Source organism: Podarcis melisellensis, assembly GCF_964234715.1.
Source record: "Podarcis melisellensis genome assembly, chromosome: 12".
NCBI lineage: Eukaryota > Metazoa > Chordata > Lepidosauria > Squamata > Lacertidae > Podarcis > Podarcis melisellensis.
In genome coordinates, this window is record NC_138544.1 from 14698065 (window position 1) to 14717009 (window position 18945).

The following is an 18945-nucleotide window of genomic DNA, read 5'->3' on the forward strand; positions in this document are numbered from 1 at the left end:
TGGAGGAGCTGCGCAGGGGTTCACAGAGAGACGATGAGTTCCAGTTACGTGACGGGCTGTTAACTCGCAAAGGTGCCCTCTACGTACCAGGCGACGAGCTCCGCGCAAGGGTTCTGCAGCAGTTGCACGACGCCCCCAGTGCGGGCCACTTCGGCAAGGAGAAGACAATGGAACTGGTGGCCAGGGACTTTTGGTGGCCCCAGATGCGGGGAGAGGTAGCGGATTACGTCGCCAGGTGTGACACCTGTCAGAGGTCCAAGCCAGTACACCAGAAGCCAGCGGGGTTACTGGAACCGCTGGAGACGCCACAGCAACCGTGGGAGAGGGTAGCACTGGACTTTGTTACTGATCTGCCCAGCTCCAGAGGCAAGACGGCGGTACTGGTGGTTGTGGACCTGTTCACCAAGATGGCGCACTTCATTCCTTGCGCGAAGGTGGCGACGGCGGAACAGACCGCCAAACTCTTCATCGACCACGTGTTCAGAGTGCATGGGCTGCCGCAGTCCATCCTGTCCAACAGGGGGCGCCAGTTTGTTTCCAATTTTTGGCAGAAGCTTCTAGGTATCCTGCACGTCAAGATCAACCTAGCGTCGGCGAGACATCCACAGACCAACGGCCAAGCAGAGAGGGTCAACGCGATCATGCAGCAGTACCTGAGATGTTACGCCAATCAGCGACCCGCAGCTTGGGTGGACTACCTGCCGATGGCTGAGTTTGCCTACAACAACATGAAGCACGCGTCGACGGGGGTGATGCCGTTCTTCGCGAACAATGGCCGTCATCCCAGAACATTCCCGGGGTTCGTAGCAACGGGAGAGGGGGTGCCACAAGACGCCGACCAGTTCGCAGCAGAACTGCAAGAGGTGCACGAGGAGCTGCGGAGACATTTGGAACTAGCCAAACAAGCATATAAGGTGCAGGCGGACAAACACAGAAGGGTGGGAGAGGACATCCAGGTGGGGGACTGGGTATGGTTAGCAGCCCAAGCGATGCCAGCCAAGTCGTTGGCTAAGAAGAAGCTAGGACACAGGCAGCTAGGGCCATACCAGGTTGAGGCTAGGATCAACCCTGTAGCTTTTCGACTGGCCCTCCCCGAAGGCTCCAGAGTGCACCCGGTCTCTCATAGGTCGGTGCTCACTCCCTACAAGGCCCCGCACAGGTTTCAGGAGTCAGAAACAGTACCAGACCCACGCAGAGAGTCACCCAAGAGGGAGGGGTCACCTAGGGCCGAACCACTCAACGAGGTCACGGAGATCCTGGACTCGAGATGGGGGGCAGAGGGAGTAGAATACTTTCTCGCCAGAGAGGGTACCCCAGCCAGTGCCAATAGTTGGGTGCCGGACTATGCTTTAGACGAACCTCTTCTAAAAGACGAGTTCCATGCCCTTTTCCCACATAGACCCATGCCAGCCGAGTACTTTGATGACTGGCTCTTTACGCCCACATTTTCAGACAGCACTTTCCGGGGCTTTTCTTCCGCCGAGGAAGGAACGCCAGAATCAAGCCCGCCTAGGGGATCGTGCTCGGGGGTGGACACGGAACCCTCTTATTGGTGGGATAAGCAACCAGAGGAGGACTGGCGCAAGAGATGGCTGCCGGGGCCTTGGCAGGCAGCACCAGACGAAGTAGCAATGGAAGAGGAAACTGAGAACACTTTGGGTGAAGAACCCGAATTCGAACACACATACACCGAGCTGTTAGCAGAGGACATTGAAGTAGACGACCTGTATCCTGCATCTACCTCCGAAGAGCCGCAGCTCCCACAACCTGCACCCGACGGGCGGGAGGGGGGAAGGGGGGGCTTCGAGGGGGGGATGGATGTCAGGGGTTCAGGGAGAGAGGCGCAGATGAGGGAGGAGACTGAGAGTGAGGGGGAAGGATCCCAGGGCGACGAGGAAGAGGATGACAATGACCCGAGGTTGTCCATGAGTCCTTCCAGTGAATCGGAGGATTCCCAAAAGGGAGCCCCCCTGGTCAGGCCAAGGGGAGCCAGAGGGGGAAGCAGTCAGGAGCAGGGGAGCGAAGGGGGAACCCCCAGTGGGAGTTGGAGATTGGGACCGGCTTCTCCGCCGGAACGGAGTGAAGGGGGTGGAGTTACCAGTGTGTCAGACGGAGCAGAGCAGGAAGCAGAGAGGGGAAGGAGATCGGAGCAAGACGTCCTGCCAGAAGGGGCGGAGAGTAGTACTGGGAGCAGTGTAACTGTCGAAAGGAAGGTCAGAAGCAACGTACGCGCGCCAAGTTCAAATGTGGAGGCGCGCGGAAGTGAGGAGAGCCCGGGGGAGGAGCCTGGTCCCAAAGCGCGAAGGAGGGGGGAACAGGCGTCAGAGGATTCAGCCTCTGGGGAGTCCCGGAGGGAGGGAACCCAGGGGGGCAGAAAGACCCTGCGGAAAAGGAAGGAGAGGAAGAGGTGGTCCAGCACAAGCCTCTTAAACTGGTGTAGAGGCGGGACTGATTCAGAGGGGACTTCAGCGGTCTAAGCCTAACAGTCGTAGGGCCACGGACCTCGGATGTAAAGCTAACAATGTTCTTCAATAAAAGCTTCTGTATATAAGCTGGACTGGACTTTGGTGTCTCGTGAGCTGGCACCTCGGGTGGCCCTGACACATGCCATATAACAATACCAAGTATTATTGTTGTTCATTGCGATGACAAACCTAGACAGCATCTTAAAAAGCAGAGACATCACCTTGCCAACAAAGGTCCGTATAGTTAAAGCTATGGTTTTCCCAATAGTGATGTATGGAAGTGAGAGCTGGACTGTAGAGAAGGCTGATCGCCGAAGAATTGATGCTTTTGAATTATGATGCTGGAGGAGACTCTTGAGAGTCCATGGACTGCAAGAAGATCAAACCAATCCATTCTGAAGGAAATCAGCCCTGAGTGCTCACTGGAAGGACAGATCCTGAAGCTGAGGCTCCAATACTTTGGCCACCTCATGAGAAGAGAAGACTCCCTGGAAAAGACCCTGTTGCTGGGAAAGATGGAGGGCACAAGGAGAAGGGGACGACAGAGGACGTGATGGTTGGACAGTGTTCTCGAAGCTACCAACATGAGTCTGACCAAACTGTGGGAGGCAGTGGAAGACAGGAGTGCCTGGCATGCTCTGGTCCATGGGGTCATGAAGAGTCGGACACGACTAAACGACTAAACAACAACAACAACAACAACAGCAACAGTATATTTTTGGTACCACTGCTGAGTGGCTTCCAACAGAATATAAAGTAAGTATTCTGTCAATAGATTTGGTCATACCTTGATTTTTATGTTACTGGCTCGGATATCAGGCAGACTAGAAATTCTGGTGAATTTACTGAAATGTAACAAATTGGGCAAATGTGGAGTGTGACCTGTTCTCTGTCACTTTTTGGAGGTTTGAGTTCTGTTCTTAACCAACTGCATTGCCTCTTTCGGCTCTTTCAATCTGTCTCATTTAGAAGTTTGCTCGTTTTGTCAGTTTCTGCCATTTGATGTAGAGAGCAGAGCTGCAATCTTTCAGTCAGTTAGTTACACCCACTTGAAGCACATTGATTTTTTAGCTTCAGGTCAAGTGGCAAGGTGGCAAACGACAGCTGGGCGCTGCTGCTCAGGCAGAAGCTCCTCTGAAACAAAAGGAATATCTGCTGCACACATAAATGATTTGTAGGATTGCAGGAAAAAGGCTTGATCAGGAGTTTCATAATGTCAGTTTGCATTTCTTAGTGCAAAAGGTGAATCTGTTGTGTAGAGATCTTTCCTATTCTGATTAATACAGAAGGATTCAGGAAGCTACTGGAAGGTTTCTTCTCTGTGTGAAAGAAGGTTCTTGTTTGGGTTATATCCAGTACTTTTTTTCTTAAAAAACTGTTTAGGGGTACTCTCATTTTGACTCAAGAAAATCACCATTTTATAGTTCAAATCGGGAAAAATAAATACAGTAAATGGACAAAAGTGCAAAGTTTCACAAAATGTTTAGGGGTATGCGTACCCCCAGAAAAAAAGCACTGGTTATATCTTCTGAGAAGCTGAGTACAGCTGGTTTAAACTGGTTCTGTTATCTTTCTGTCAAGGTCATGCTGACTATAATAATCAGTCCAGAAGGAGCCTAGGTCTCTCTCTCTCTCTCTCTCTCTCTCTCTCTCTCTCTCTCTCTCTCTCTTTCTGTCTCTCTTTTGTTCTGGTGTTCTGTACATAGTATGCTTAGTGTAAAGGCTTAGTCTTATTATAAGTACCGGTAATTGTAAGATTGTTAAGTCTGCTGCAACTGGATTTTCTTATGGACAGTGCCAATTCTGAATGTATAGGATTTGTGACCATTATGCTCATTTGCCTTCAGTAGCAGTAAAGCTCTGCTGTCTGAAATATTGCCTCTGGTCTATTTTGGGGGGAATCCTGCAACGTGTTTAAGTTTTTCCTCCCCACGTATGACACATAATCCTATTAATTCCCATACTAATGGAGCTTGCATTGCGCAACCTTGACCACAGTTGCCCATGCATTGGAACCTCAATATGTTACTGCTATGTACTCTGTGGGGGACTACCCTTCAGGCTGGTCTGAAGGCAGCAGGTAGTGGCGGCTAGGTCGCTTGTGGGGCAAACTACCAGCCAGTGCTGGATTTATATATAGGCCAAGTAGGCTGAAGCCTAGGGCCTCTAAATCGAGGGGGCCTCACCAGCGCTCCCACTCCCCAGTGGGCAGTCTCCCCTCTTCCAAAATTGCAAACCCAAGACTTCATGTGAGGGCAGGGCTACTTGGGCCTCTAAATCTAGGGGGCCGCACCAGCCTTCCCTCTCCCCAGTGCCGCAGTCTCTCCTCTCCCAAAATTGCAAACCCAATACTTCATGTGAGGGCAGGACAACTTGGACCGCTAAGCACTCGTCAGGAGAGCTATGAGATTCAGGTGAGGGTCAGATGCCTTGTCAACCCCAGCAGGTATATAACAGGAAGAGTGTCCAGGTCTCAAAATGTTTACAAAGTTCAGTTATTGCAAATGTTTTTCAGTGTTAATTTTATGCATTTTTTAAAATCAGGCTGCGATATCAGCAGGTGCTAGAGAATGAGTGAAAATATTATTGTTTGACTTTAAGGTAGGGTTACCAGACGTCCCTGGTGACAGTCCCCAGATTTGCAAATCTGTCCCCGGGAAACGTGGCAGCGGCAGGCTCAGCAGCCCAGAGCCAGCCTGGTAGTGCAGTTGGCTCTGGCTGGCTTCAGGAGCTGCTCGCTGCCATGGCGCCCGCCATTTTTCCTGTGCCACGCCAGCGAGGAGCTCCTGAAGCCAGCCAGAGCCAACTGCACTACCAGGCTGGCCCCTCCTGGACAACGGCCGCCTGCCCTTGACTCCCGAGCCTCCCCTGATCTGTCAAAACAAAGGGGGAAGGAGATCAGGGAAGGCTCAGGAGTCATGGGCAGGCGGCGCACTGTTGCCCAGTTTTTTAAAAAAACTCTGTACATTTATGTTTCACAGGGTGCGAAAGAAGGGCTTTGTACTTTTATACAATATGCATGTGTGCTTGGGCTCAGGGTCTTTTGCTTCACCATCCCCACTACTGACTCCCTGTGGCTACTCAGCTTCAAATAAATAAATAAATAAATAAATAAATAAATAAATAAATAAATAAATAAATAAATTTCCCCGGATTCATTGAAAAAAAATCTGGTAACCATACTTTAAGGTGGGTGGAAAAATGAGAAGGAATGGGGAGATGCTGAGTACAGTATTTATTTGAAAGGGCAACTTTTTCATCAACGCTATACTTATGGTAGACCGTGCACAGTTTAGCTCTGGGGCTCGCCTTCATGCTTCCCCCGATGGTTTTAATAAGTAGCTCTTCTTCTACTAGACATTCCACTAGGACATGGGTTACAGGAATGCCAAAGAGAGCTGGAAACATTAAAGTATTTTCAAAGCAGTTAGGTAACTGTTATCTAATTGTACAGTGGTGCCTCGCAAGATGAAATTAATTCGTTCCACGATTTTTTTCGTCTAGCAAATTTTTCGTCTTGCGAAGCATGAAATCCCATAGGAATGCATTGAAAATCAATTAATGCGTTCCTATGGTCAAAAAAAGTCCAAACAAAGCCAAATTTGGTACAACAAGAGTTTATTAAGTGCTCTTTAAAGTCACACATACTGTAAAGAGCATTTCAAAATTCAAACCCAGAATTTTTTTAAAAAAACAGCAGAGTGTCCCAATGGTCACAGAAAATCATAAAAATGCAGAAAAAAACACAAGCTTCCAGATTCTTGCAAACCCCTCCCCAACTGTTCCCCAGCCGCCCAGCACACAGAAATTCAAATCCAGATTTTTTTAAAAAAAACAGCAGAGTGCCCCAATGGTCACAGAAAATCATAAAAATGCAGAAAAAAACACACAAGCTTCCAGATTCTTGCAAACCCCTCCCCAACACCAAGTCCTTGAATTCCAAACCCCCCAACCCAAACCCCCCCAAAAAAGTTTTAAAAGCTTAACTTACCAAATGGCTGCAAAAGAAGTTTTGGAAAAGCTTCAAAAATCACCAAAGTCTTTAAAAACCTCAAAAAAGGCTACTATGTACACTGCGTTCTATGAGTTGCTCCTCGAAGTCAAGTCGCAACTGTATTAACAATGTTAAGAAAAAGGAAACAAACTTGCAAGACGTTTTCGTCTTGCGAAGCAAGCCCATAGGGAAATTCGTCTTGCGAAGCAGCTCATAAAACAGAAAACCCTTTCGTCTAGCGAGTTTTCCGTCTTGCGAGGCATTCGTCTTGCGGGGCACCACTGTATTTCTACAAAACTTATATATGCCTCCTGCCCTCTGAATTGGAGCACAGAGGTGGGGGAGGCTGGGGGATAGCAGGAAGAATGAAATAATGCCAATTACTTATATGAAAAGGCTGGTCAAATATGCTGTGGCACATTTCATAGGTGTTGGCTTTCTGATGTTTCTGAGTGTATTTCAAGGGTACACACCAAGGGTATGCACAACTCCTGCCTATCTTCCGGAAATGTCACACTGATCAATCTGCTAACATTTGCAAAGCTTGCTGAAGCTGCAAGAGCTTCCCAGAACCGCTGTCATTATCACTACAGTGGCTACTTTGGCTAAAGGGCTCCTGCTGCTTTTTTAATGGTGCTGCAGAGCGCAGAAATCACATGACAAAGAATCGTCACCTGTCACATCATAACAGCAGGGGTTGCTCAATGCTCTGTCACCTGGAACTTCAACAATAGGTTTTGAGCTACTGCACCTTGTGATGGATTTTGCAAACTGGGAATTATCTGCGCAGATGATTGAAAATGGTGCTTCTGGTGCTGGTGGGTATTTGAGGGGTGTGAATTTGCAGCTGGCTAATCAGGGCCAGCCCAATTGCTAGGTGCAGTGAGGTGGCAGCCTTGGGCAATAGATGCAAAGGGATGGGGAGAGCTGGGGAGCCTTCGATCATCATCTGAGATCCTTTGTGTGACTTCCCCATGAGAAGTCCAGAGGGTGGCAACATGGGAACAGGCCTTTTCTGGCTCCCCGTCTGTGGAATTTTCTCTCCAGGGAGGCTTACCTGGTGCCTTCATTTAGGTGCCAGGTGAAAAAAGTTCTCTGTACATTTCCAAGCACAATTCAAAGTGTTGGTGTTGACCTTTAAAGCCCTAAATGTCCTCAGTCCTGTATACCTGAAAGAGCACCTCCACCCCCATCGTTCAGCCCGAACACTGAGGTCCAGCGCCGAGGGCCTTCTAGCAGTTCCCTCATTGTGAGAAGTGAGGGAACCAGGCAGAGGGCCTTCTTGGTAGTGGTGCCCATCCTGTGGAACACCCTCCCACCAGATGTCAAGGAAATACAATCTTTAGAAGACATCTGAAGGAAGCCCTGTATTGGAAGTTTTTAATGTTTGAAGTTTTATTCTGTTTCTGTTTATGCCAGAAGCCTCTCAGAGAGGCTGGGACAACCCAGTCAGATGGACGGGGTACAAATAAATTAGTATTATGAGTATGAGTATCATTTGGCTGATTAACATTCTATGGCCTTTGAAATGTGTTTTTAAGCATGTTATTGGATTTATTTATGTTTTGTTGTGCATTTTGTGCTCATTTTGTATTTCTGTGTTGTGAACTGCCCTGTGATTTTTGGATGAAGTGTGGTATATAAATTAAATATATATTAATAACCATCATCTTCCGTAATAAATTAAAAATGACTTTTATTTGTTTGCTTGGAAGATTTAATACTAATGTTAAAGTTGTCGCTTATAAACAGTTGCACACCAGCCCTCTAGGAAGGCTGCACAGTGCATCTGTGTAGGAACAGCTAATTGCAGTGTAAATGGATTTGCAGAACAGATCTCTCCTGAGAATGAAATGTTTGGTATGGAAGATTTTTCTTGAAACCTTCCTACATTCCCTCTGTGTATATGATACATATAATATTTAGTGGAAAAACCCTCTCTGGGGAATTCTTGCTGCCTTTCAAGCAGCTTGCTTAAGATGTGTAGCAGCAGACTGTTGGTAGCATGATAGCTTAGAAATAATGATGCACTTAGCCTCTTTGCAGGTTGATCGCATGGTGTTGCAGCACAGGTTTAAGCAACAGCAACTAAATATCTCTTGCAAGTGGCATAGTCTCATAGTGTTGCTGCTACCCCACCAAAATCACCTCACGCCTACATTGCTCCAACTGGGGCAGCTTGTTACAACTCCCATCATTCCTCAACTTTGGGCATACTGGAGGGGATGATGGGAGTACAGGCCCAATGAAGTCAGGAGGGGCTCAATTTACCCACGTTTGGTCTACACAATGTTTGACCAGCAAAGGGATGCTTTCAACAGACTTTTGTCTGGTCTCACACATTGCGCCAGGTGAATATTCTTTCCAAAGTGAAACCACACTAGAGGAGAAGTGACTTATTGACAAATGTTCAGAGTGTGGTGAATCTTCCCATTTTGCAATTCAAACCAGGAACAGTTTGATTCAACAATCTTGTCCGTTGCCTCAGGCAGCTAAATGTCTAGGGCTGGCTCTGACCATTGATTTTCAAACTGTCTTGGGTTTGAGGGAGTTTATCAAATGAATAATGTTGGACAGGCTACTGCCCTGGCAGACTGCTTTGCCCAACATGACTGACTTTTCCCTGCGAGGTGCAATGTACAGGGGAACAATCAGTGTGATGCATCTAGGAGGTGCATATCCAGTTCACAGTGGGCCAAGTGAGGCTCACCACTGCCCTGTGTAAACTGTCTCAGAATCCTGGGATAAATGACTGTGTGTCAGCCATCAAGTGCTAAATGTCAAATCTCAAACCCTGTTGGATAGAGAAATATCAAAGGGTGCTAAATACAGCTGTCATATATTTGGCAGACATTCAAATATTCAGAAAGAACACTGAGAGGAATTTTGAGGAGCAGATTTGTTCTGCTGTGAATGAGTTTTCCCTCAGCACTGGTACAGTAAGAGGACTGTATACAGTGGTATCTTGGGTTACAGATGCTTCAGGTTACAGACGCTTCAGGTTACAGACTCCGCTAACCCAGAAATAGTACCTTGGGTTTAGAACTTTGCTCCAGGATAAGAACAGAAATCGTGCTCCGGCAGCGCGGCGGCAGCGGGAGGCACCGTTAGCTAAAGTGGTACCTCAGGTTAAGAACAGTTCCAGGTTAAGAACACATTAAGTTCTTAACCCGAGGTACCACTGTATGTTGTTCTGTGATAATATTTCTTGAGCACAGGAATTGCCATGGTGTGCAGGATTCAGCACCCTGAGACTCACTGGTTTTCCTTGCCTTGCCTTAAGTATCTAGTCATTTAATAGTGAAATGACAATGAACGTTCGGCTGTTTCCAGAGTTAGTGGATGTGGGGTGGGTGATTATATCCAGTTCCTGATCTTTTCAAGACTGTTTGGCTACTTCCAGGTATGCACTTTCAGCTTTCTCTGGTGAGGAATTTAATTACCTTGGCTGTGTACAACTTGGACTTTTAACTAATAATAAAATAAAGAACAGTGAGGTAGTTGGTTCTTCAGTACAAGCTCAGCCTTGAGCTCCTCTCCAGATTGTAGGTTTTGTTGCTGTTAATGCAAGTAGGAGACAGGAGTGGACTGTTATCTTAACATGTTTAGGGAAGCTTTTAAGATTTGATGAATTATTGTATTTTAATATTTTGCTGGAAGCTGCCTAGAGTGGCTGAGGAAACCCAGCCAAATGGGCAGGGTATAAATAAAATTATTATTACTATTATTATTATTATTATTATTATTTGAGGGTTGGGTTGGGAGATACTACACAATGTGGTTGGCAGGTGAGAAAATTAAATGGGAGAAAAAACGAGTTAACATAAGAAGACAAAATATGAAGGGGGAAGAGTAAGGAGTGCAGAAAGAAAGAGGGCTGACCTGAAGTGAGCAGGAAAAGATCAAAAGTAAATAAAGCAGTTCTGATTTCTTTTAAAGATGCTATTTGCACTGAGCTGTACAGCTGCTATTTTGAGGACTAGACACAGACATCTCAGTGTTTCATGCTGAGAGAAAGTTTTAGCTAATGGAGGTGGTTCTTTTTAAGGGTGTTTTCAGGCAAATGATTAAATGCCTTCATTGCATGTAATCTGCCTAATATGAAGAATCAGGACAGCCCCTGGCAACGCGCTCTGAACTCTGGAAAAGCTAAAACAGGCATGGAATAGAGAGACAGAGATTCCTCATTTTTTAAAAAAAAATGGTGATGATTATGATGGAGAATATCACAGTACCCTTTAAGTCTTCCCTGTTTCGCACAGGTGCTGTTGTCAGCAGCTTGGCAGAAATACCAGCTCAGCAGCTTTAGATATAGGTGACTAAGAGTGCAACAGCAAGGACTTCCTGTAGGATATATCCCCCCATCCTTTTCTTAATGACACATCCTTTAAAAAAAAATGATTTCATTTTTTTCATTTCTAGAAAGGCAGCTCCCAACATGTGGATGTAAAATAATATGCCCCAGAATGAGGCTGACACTTCTTCTTTGGTCTGCTTATGCACTCCAATTCCTTCAGAATGATTGGTCAAAGGTAAAAGGTAAAGGTACCCCTGCCCGTACAGGCCAGTCTTGACAGACTCTAGGGTTGTCCGCAGACACTTCCGGGTCACGTGGCCAGCGTGATGAAGCTGCTCTGGCAAACCGGCACCAGAGCAGCAGACAGAACGCTGTTTACCTTCCCGGTCAAAGGTAAGGGCAAATCAACATGATGCCCTGCAGATGTTGTTGGACTCCTGTGCCCATCGGTCCTGCCCAGTGGTCATGGATGATCGGACCTATAGTCCAAGAAGCATTAGAAGGTAAAGGTAAAGGGACCATTAGGTCCAGTCGTGGCTGACTCTGGGGTTGCGGCACTCATCTCACTTTACTGTTTGTCCACAGATAGTTTTTTTCTGGGTCACGTGGCCAGCATGACTAACTTGCTTCTAGCGAACCAGAGCACCACACGGAAACGCTGTTTACCTTCCCACCGGAGTGGTACCTATTTATCTACTTGCACTTTGACGTGCTTTCGAACTGCTAGGTTGGCAGGAGCAGGGACCAAGCAACGGGAGCTGACCCCATCATGGGGATTCGAACCACCAACTTGATCAGCAAGCCCTAGGCTCTGTGGCTTAACCCACAGCAGCACCCGCATCCCAATAGCATTAGAAGAGCACCACCCAAAAACATCAGAAGTACACCGCTGGTAAAAGGGAATAACGTCGATATCATGTGAAAGGTAGACTCAGGTGAAGAGCAGAAGCGAGATGAAATTGAGACAATCAAGTCAGAAAGGGAAGAGTCAGCAGTCAACTCAGCTTTGTATACACAATCCAGGTACATAGAGCCCACACATTATGCCTACACGTTGTCCTACTGTGGCTAGATAAAGCCATGGCAGGGAAGTCACCCACTTGCAGATTGTGACCATTGTCAGGATCCATGGGGATGCCCATCACAGGGGAGAGATGATGGTTCAGGCAAAGGAAGGCCAGCAGATCCTAGTTTATCAGGATGACAAGACAAGGAAATTCAGCAGTTTGAAAAGGGAGCAGGGTGAGGGTTCAGGACCATGGATAGCGCTCCTGAAGCTGATATCAAACATCCAAGTTGCCTGCCCACAAATGCAACCTTCCGGGCAGTTATAAAGCCAGTGCCTTCTTCTGCAGTCATTAGGTCTTTTAAGATAATGGGGTTTCCACATCTATATTTTTTCTCTCTCAGCATGTTCTTGAGTCCTCAAGGGTCTATAGACCAACCCTCAGAGTCTAGTGGTGTGTCCTCGGGGCTAAGAGGTGGAGAGATTTGCTCCATTGCCAGAAGACTAGGTGGACCAGGGAGCAAATTCTAGGATTCTTTCCTTGGCCAAACAAACAGATGTCACTTGGCTTGGCTGTGGAAAATATAGCCAAACAACATGCATGCATTTGGTCATGGTTCCTTTAATTCCTTTACAGGTATAATTAGAAGTATTACGATGACCTCCTGAACTTTCTCCCAGCTGCTCTATGAAAAGAAATCAAAATGTTTTTTTTAAAAAAAATAATGAAAGAAGAAAATAGGGCAGGATGTTCTTTCTGCATTCAGCAACTGAAAGTGAACCCTTCTGATGTAGCAAATTTGTCACCTATTTAATTTTAATGCAAGTCTTGATAAAGCTTAGTTAACGACATAGACCCCAGGGAGTTATGCCATTCACACTTATGCATGAAGTCATCCATGCACAAAACTGAAGTATGTGACATTTTACAGCAGGGCAAAGTTGAAGTTCCTATTGCCCATAGATGCATCCACCTTAAACAGAATGTCCTTCTTTTTAAAACCATGTAAATGATATTATCAGAAAGAGGAGATTCCCTTGGGGACATTTATATCTGTAGGATTATGATATAACTTTTTATTTATTTTTTAATGGTTTTTAGTATCTTTGGAGGGGAAAAATGGCATGTCATTTTCTTCCAATGTGGCACAAAGGAAAAGGCAGTTCCTCTCAAAAGTCCACTTTTCCCCAATATATGTAAAACAATATATTCCAAATGGCCAAAGGAATGTGGCAAACTGAATTTAAGATATAATAATAATAATAATAATAATAATAATAATAATACGAGAGACACTGAAATTTACAGACTTCCCCATCACTAGGAACTAGATGCCTTGAAGGAAGAAATCTATGCTCTTAAATCTTAGTTGTCTGGATATGTCCTTGAGGTTTCCGATAATAAGCTTAGAATAACAAGGGTTCCTCTGTCAGCAACCTCTTTCATGATGTGGGCTCCGGCCCTGTGGAGGGAAGAGAAATAACCCCCGTTGTGTGTGGAAAGTTAGCAGAATGTGCCTGGGTGTTTCAAAGCAAGCCATTATTCCTCATAAAATATGCTTTTATTTCTCCAGCTCAGGCACTCTGGAAGAGCAAAAGCAGTAGATCATGACTGTTAAACTAGCTATACAACTCCTTTCCTTCAAGGCAATAGCACGGAGCTGGCATAATCAGGTGCTATTTGACAAATGGGACAGGCTAGCAGCGCCGCAGGCAGAATGACGTGGCCCAAGCAGTAAGAGGAGTGGGAAATGGGAGTAAACACAAGCAATAAGGTGGCTGAAATAACACACTTCCTTATATAGCTTAATACTGCAATGGGCAGGCTATCACCATACCTCTTGAGAAATGCTGCAACTGCTTCCATGTTCTCTGTATAAAGGTAAAGGGACCCCTGACCATTAGGTCCAGTCGTGGCCAACTCTGGGGTTGTGGCGCTCATCTCGCTTTATTGGCCGAGGGAGCCAGCGTACAGCTTCCGGGTCATGTGGCCAGCATGACTAAGCCGCTTCTGGCGAACCAGAGCAGCGCACGGAAACGCCGTTTACCTTCCCGCCGGAGCGGTACCTATTTATCTACTGGCACTTTGACGTGCTTTCGAACTGCTAGGTTGGCAGGAGCAGGGACCGAGCAACGGGAGCTCACCCCGGCGCAGATTTGAACCACCAACCTTCTGATTGGCAAGTCCTAGGCTCTGTGGTTTAACCCACAGCACCACCCTATGTTCTCTGTATAGACTGGGGTAAAAGTGCACTTTTACATGCCGTCTTCTTAACAAACTATGTTTCCCATGAATACCCTGATGGTGAAGATCCTTTAACTTGTTCTGCTACCTGAGCATGTATTTTATTTCTCAATACCGTATAGCAGTCGCTAGCTAATGCCAGGAAACCTTCTCCAGCCAAGTTCTACAGGAGATGCATGGTTTGGAGAAGGCATCCTACAGTTGCCTAGCAACCCAAGCTCATCTTCCCTCCCCTGTCCCCTAAATTCAATAAAATGATCACCCCAGCAGGGATTAATCTGCCACCTTAGCACAACAATAGGCAGCAAAAGAATGCACAGCCATTGTTCATTTGTTGCAAGTGTTCCTTTTGCACGTGGAAGGAACAGGCGGACACAAGCACTGAATTGAACTCGGCCACTGCATTTATTATTTACAGTTACAGCAAACTGAACAGGATCACTACAACAGGGGAGGGGATATCCTGGTCCTCCCCAAGGAACCACCTTGGCTGTCATTGCCAGAATGGTTCCTTGAAGGCTAGTTTAGAAAGGTTTTTTATAAAAGGGGGAGGAGAGAGAAATGCACATTGAGAAGAAAGTGAAGTCGTTCCAAAACTCAGAGACTTTCTTTCCTTTCTTTTTAAAATAATTTTTATTGAATGATTTTATGTTACAAAAAAACAATACAGCCATACTACCACTAAATATAATTAAGAAATAAAAATTACATACATCGATATTTAGTTTGTTATTTGTTATTTACCGTCTTATTTCCTCCCAAACATTGAATACAACACACATATGTGCAGACACCCACACACCCACACCCGCACACAAAATGATAATAATGAAAGTAAAGATTTTCCCCCTTTTATCTTCCAAAATCTTTTCTTCAACTTTGACTTCCTGTCAAGTCCCTCTGCATATATTTTATCTTACATTTGAATGTACACAAAACAATAAACCTTTCTATATAATGTTTCTAATACATTCTGAAAACATAATAAATCCTTAATTGTTGTCCACCTCCTTTTAGTTCCTTTATCACTCAAATGCTAGCATGGAGTCAAAACTATTATTGTATTTTTGAACATATCTTCTATAACCATCCCATTTTTCCACAAATTTTTGCTTTGAGTTTCCTCTGAAGTTTACTAGTTAGTTGAGCCGTCTCCACCAATTTCTGTAATTTGATTTGCCGATCTGTTATTTTTGGAGCCTCATGATCTTTCCATCCCTTGGCCCAAAACTCAGGGACTTTCAATGAAGCTGAACATGGGAAGATTTGGGACAGACAACAGACAGCGAATAGTTAAACTATGGAATTCGACACCTCTGGAGTTCCTTTGGGGCCTTTGGATTCTGGGTCAAATGCTCAGCAGGAGAAAACCTGCTACAAAAGTTACAGCAGGCTCTGTGTAGAAAAACGTCTGTGCTGCAATGATAATCCTTCTTGATATCTTCACTTTATAGAGCTCCCACAGGGGTATTCACTCTCTGTGACTGGCTTGGTGTGATCTTCTGGGGAAAGGGTTGAACGCTGACCTCAGATCTCCCTTGCCTATGAATTACCTTGCCTTCAATGCAGAATTACACCACCTTGTCAATTTTATATTAAATCAGGTTTCAGGTTGCAGTCTATAAAATGAAAATAATATTGGAACTGCCTCACGAGGTTGTTATAATAATAATAATTTATTATTTGTACCCCGCCCATCTGGCTGGGTTTCCCCAGCCACTCTGGGCGGCTTCCATAGAAACCAAAAATACACTAAAATATCACAGATTAAAAACTTCCCTGAACAGGGCTGCCTTAAGATGTCTTCTGAATGTCAGGTAGTTATTTATCGCTTTGACATCTGGTGGGAGGGCGTTCCACAGGGTGGGCGCCACTACCGAGAAGGCCCTCTGCCTGGTTCCCTGTAGCTTTGCTTCTCGCAATGAGGGAACCGCCAGAAGGCCCTCGGCGCTGGACCTCAGCGTCCGGGCAGAACGATGGGGGTGGAGACGCTCCTTCATATATACTGGGCTGAGGCCGTTTAGGGCTTTAGGTTGTTAAAGGGTTGCATGTGGTAAGAATGATAAACTAAGGTGCAGGGAAATAAAAGTCCACTTCATTTTACGTCTTTAGCTTTTCCCTCTAGAGACACTTGCCTGCACTGTTTGCATGATTCTGTGCTTTTAACTGCCTGGATTGCATTGGTTGATCTCAGTTGTGTCAGTGCAGAAAGTTGAAAAGCGAGTGGCCCTGCCTTTCACTGCAAAGGACTGGATGGCCTTTGGTTTCTTTTGATCTCATTAGTCTTTTCGACTCCGTAAAAGGTCATAGATCAGTGATAGAGAATTTGCTTTAAATGAAAAACGTCCCAGGTTCACTGTCGTAAAAACAGGAAATGGACAACAACAGGAAATGGAATTTGAGCATATGGAACTGGGCATAAATTAAAGGATATACAGTGGTACCTTGGGTTACATACGCTTCAGGTTACAGACTCCACTAACCCAGAAATAGTACCTCGGGTTAAGAACTTTGCTTCAGGATGAGAACAGAAATCGTGCTCTGGCGGTACAGCGGCAGCGGGAGGCCCCATTAGCTAAAGTGGTGCTTCGGGTTAAGAATAGTTTCAGGTTAAGTATGGACCTCCGGAACGAATGAAGTTCTTAACCCGAGGTATCACTGTACAGTATAATAAGGGGAAAATGGACTTTTATTCCAGTATGTGAGCACAGTGGAGAGATTTTAATATGGACATGGATGGAAGAATGTATTTTTACCCAAAATGGAGGAATGATGGTGGGAATTAAAGGAGGCAAAGTTAATTACACCCAAGGGCGCAAGCCTGGGCAGTGTGTATGGAGGTCCTGGGCTGCCCAGATGACAACTCCCCTCTCAGCCTCTCTGATGTGGTCTAAAGGAAATCAGAGGAATATGTTTGGCATCAGCTTGACTTCAGGAGCTACAATAAGTAGGTATACAAGGCACCATTCAACCGCCTTAGGGACTCCAACCCGGATTTGTGTAGGGTTTACTCCTCAGCCTTTTCTTCTCCCAAAGATATCCCGCAAGGCAGCAGAGGTTTAGGATAGAGTTTACCTTCTCCTAGATGGACTATCTTCCCAGGTTGCCAAGCCCCATCTGCCCCTCGCTTCCCTCTACAGCACATGCAGAAACTGCCTTCTTGACCATTGGACCCCATCTGCTCAACCCTCTGGAGCCTGTCTCTGCATGCAGGCAAAGTCCCTAACTCACAGAAGGAGAGCCTTTGGCTACCCTCATCACACTGGCCTGCGAGAGCTCCAGTTGGAGAACAGCCTTTACCAAAGGTGTCATGAAGACACTCAAACTCAGGATGCAAGGGAGAAATGTGCTAGGAGGAAGGCACGCTTGGCAAAATTGACACCATGATCAGCTTCTGCCCGGAAACCAATGTCCTCACTGTGGAAGGACATGTGGATCCAGAATTGGCCTCCACAGTCACTTAGTGACTCATTGTTAAAACCGTGTTTATGGAAGACAATCTTACTCGGCTACGAGTGATCGCCAAAGGAGAAGAAGCCAGTCTAAGCCGTTCCCAAGGTGTGTCTGCTGTCGCTTCTAGGAGCCACAGGTGAGAGGTGAGTGCAGGGTGGGGACCAAAGGTGGACAAACTACTCCAGAAGGAGCATGACATGTTCTCCACCAGAGGAACTACCCCATACACCCCTCGAGGCCACGTACACTATTGTATTCAAATTGACTGTTTCAATATGTGTAAGGAGAAATGCAATATCAGGCAACAGTTGAATGTTGTAGGTCTAATTCAGCTGCGGGGATCAGGTGAAGGCAAAAGCCATGAGAGCAACTCTAAAGTGATTTATCTAGTCTCCATGACAGGTAATCATAGTCCCATCGTTCCAATATTTCTTGCTCTTGATCGTCTTCTTTAATTCAAATTGTGGCTTTGAGTCCCACACAAGCAAGGATGCACTGGCAGAAGCTCAGGGCAGTTGTTTGTTCAGCATGTTATTGCCAAATTGATGAGAGGATTGGGATGGTTTTCTGCCTTGGGTATAATTCTGCATCCCTCTGCATGTCATGGCTATGTCTTCTGTCTCTTAGCCAGCCTGTGAAACAGCTAGATTCTATGTATTCCAAAGCAGGGTGATTTACGAGTGGAAAAACCCAGCTTGCACTTCCCCCTGCCTGGGATAACACTGATCCCCAGGTTCATAAGAATAAATGAAAGACTTGTCAGCTGGAAAAGACTTCTATCGCATGACAGGTGCTTTTATTTTAATTAACTGAAGGGGATAGTAAAATCAACAGTCACACATCAATCTAGATCAGGCTTCTAAAACAGAATATTGCAGATGGCTTCCATGGTGCTATGTTCTGCATGGTGGCCTCAGCAGTACAAGGGTCAATAGTTCAGGTTTGGGGAAACAGAGCAGGTTGAAGATAAGGTCCAAGGCAGGCAGGGACGGGAAACCTCTGATCCTTCAGATATTGTGGGGACTACAGCCCCTGCCATTCCTGTCCATTGGCCATTCTGGCTGGGACTGATGGGAGTTTGAGTCCAGCAAGGAGTCTAAAGCAAGGGCTTCAGAATGTAATCTCCTTCTGGATAGCACCATGAAGATAGCAGCAGCAGCAACAACAGCAACAGCAGCAGCAACAACAACAACAACAACAACTCTGGGCGGCTTCCAACTAAATATTAAAATACAATAGTCCTTCAGATATTAAAAGCTTCCCTAAACAGGGCTGCCTTCAGTTGCCTCCTAAAAGTCTGGTAGTTGTTTTTTCCTTTGACATCTGGTCGGAGGGTGTTCCACAGGGCAGGTGCCACTACCGAGAAGGTCCTCTGCCTGGTTCCCTGTAACTTTGCTTCTCGCAGTGAGGGAACCGCCAGAAGACCCTCAAAGCTGGACCTCGGTGTCTGGGCAGAATGATGGGTGTTCTTTTTTGTTAATTTCC

General features: G+C 45.9%; 2 protein-coding genes across 6 annotated transcripts in view; one reads left to right on the plus strand and one right to left on the minus strand.

Annotated features, from left to right (window-relative positions):
* The window catches only part of LOC309353598 (prostatic acid phosphatase-like), a 220537-nt gene that overhangs the window by 124429 nt on the left and 77163 nt on the right, over window positions 1-18945 (minus strand). The gene's annotated exons all lie outside the window — the stretch shown is intronic.
* CPNE4 (copine 4) overlaps window positions 1-18945 on the plus strand; it is a 271371-nt gene that overhangs the window by 43285 nt on the left and 209141 nt on the right. Inside the window, exon 1 of one of the 5 annotated variants that reach the window (XM_081882990.1) lies at window positions 3124-3221. The exons of the other annotated variants lie outside the window; for them this stretch is intronic. The gene's annotated coding sequence lies outside the window, so the exon portion shown is untranslated. Of the gene's footprint in view, window positions 1-3123; window positions 3222-18945 lie in introns of those variants that run through there. 5 annotated transcript variants of the gene reach the window in all.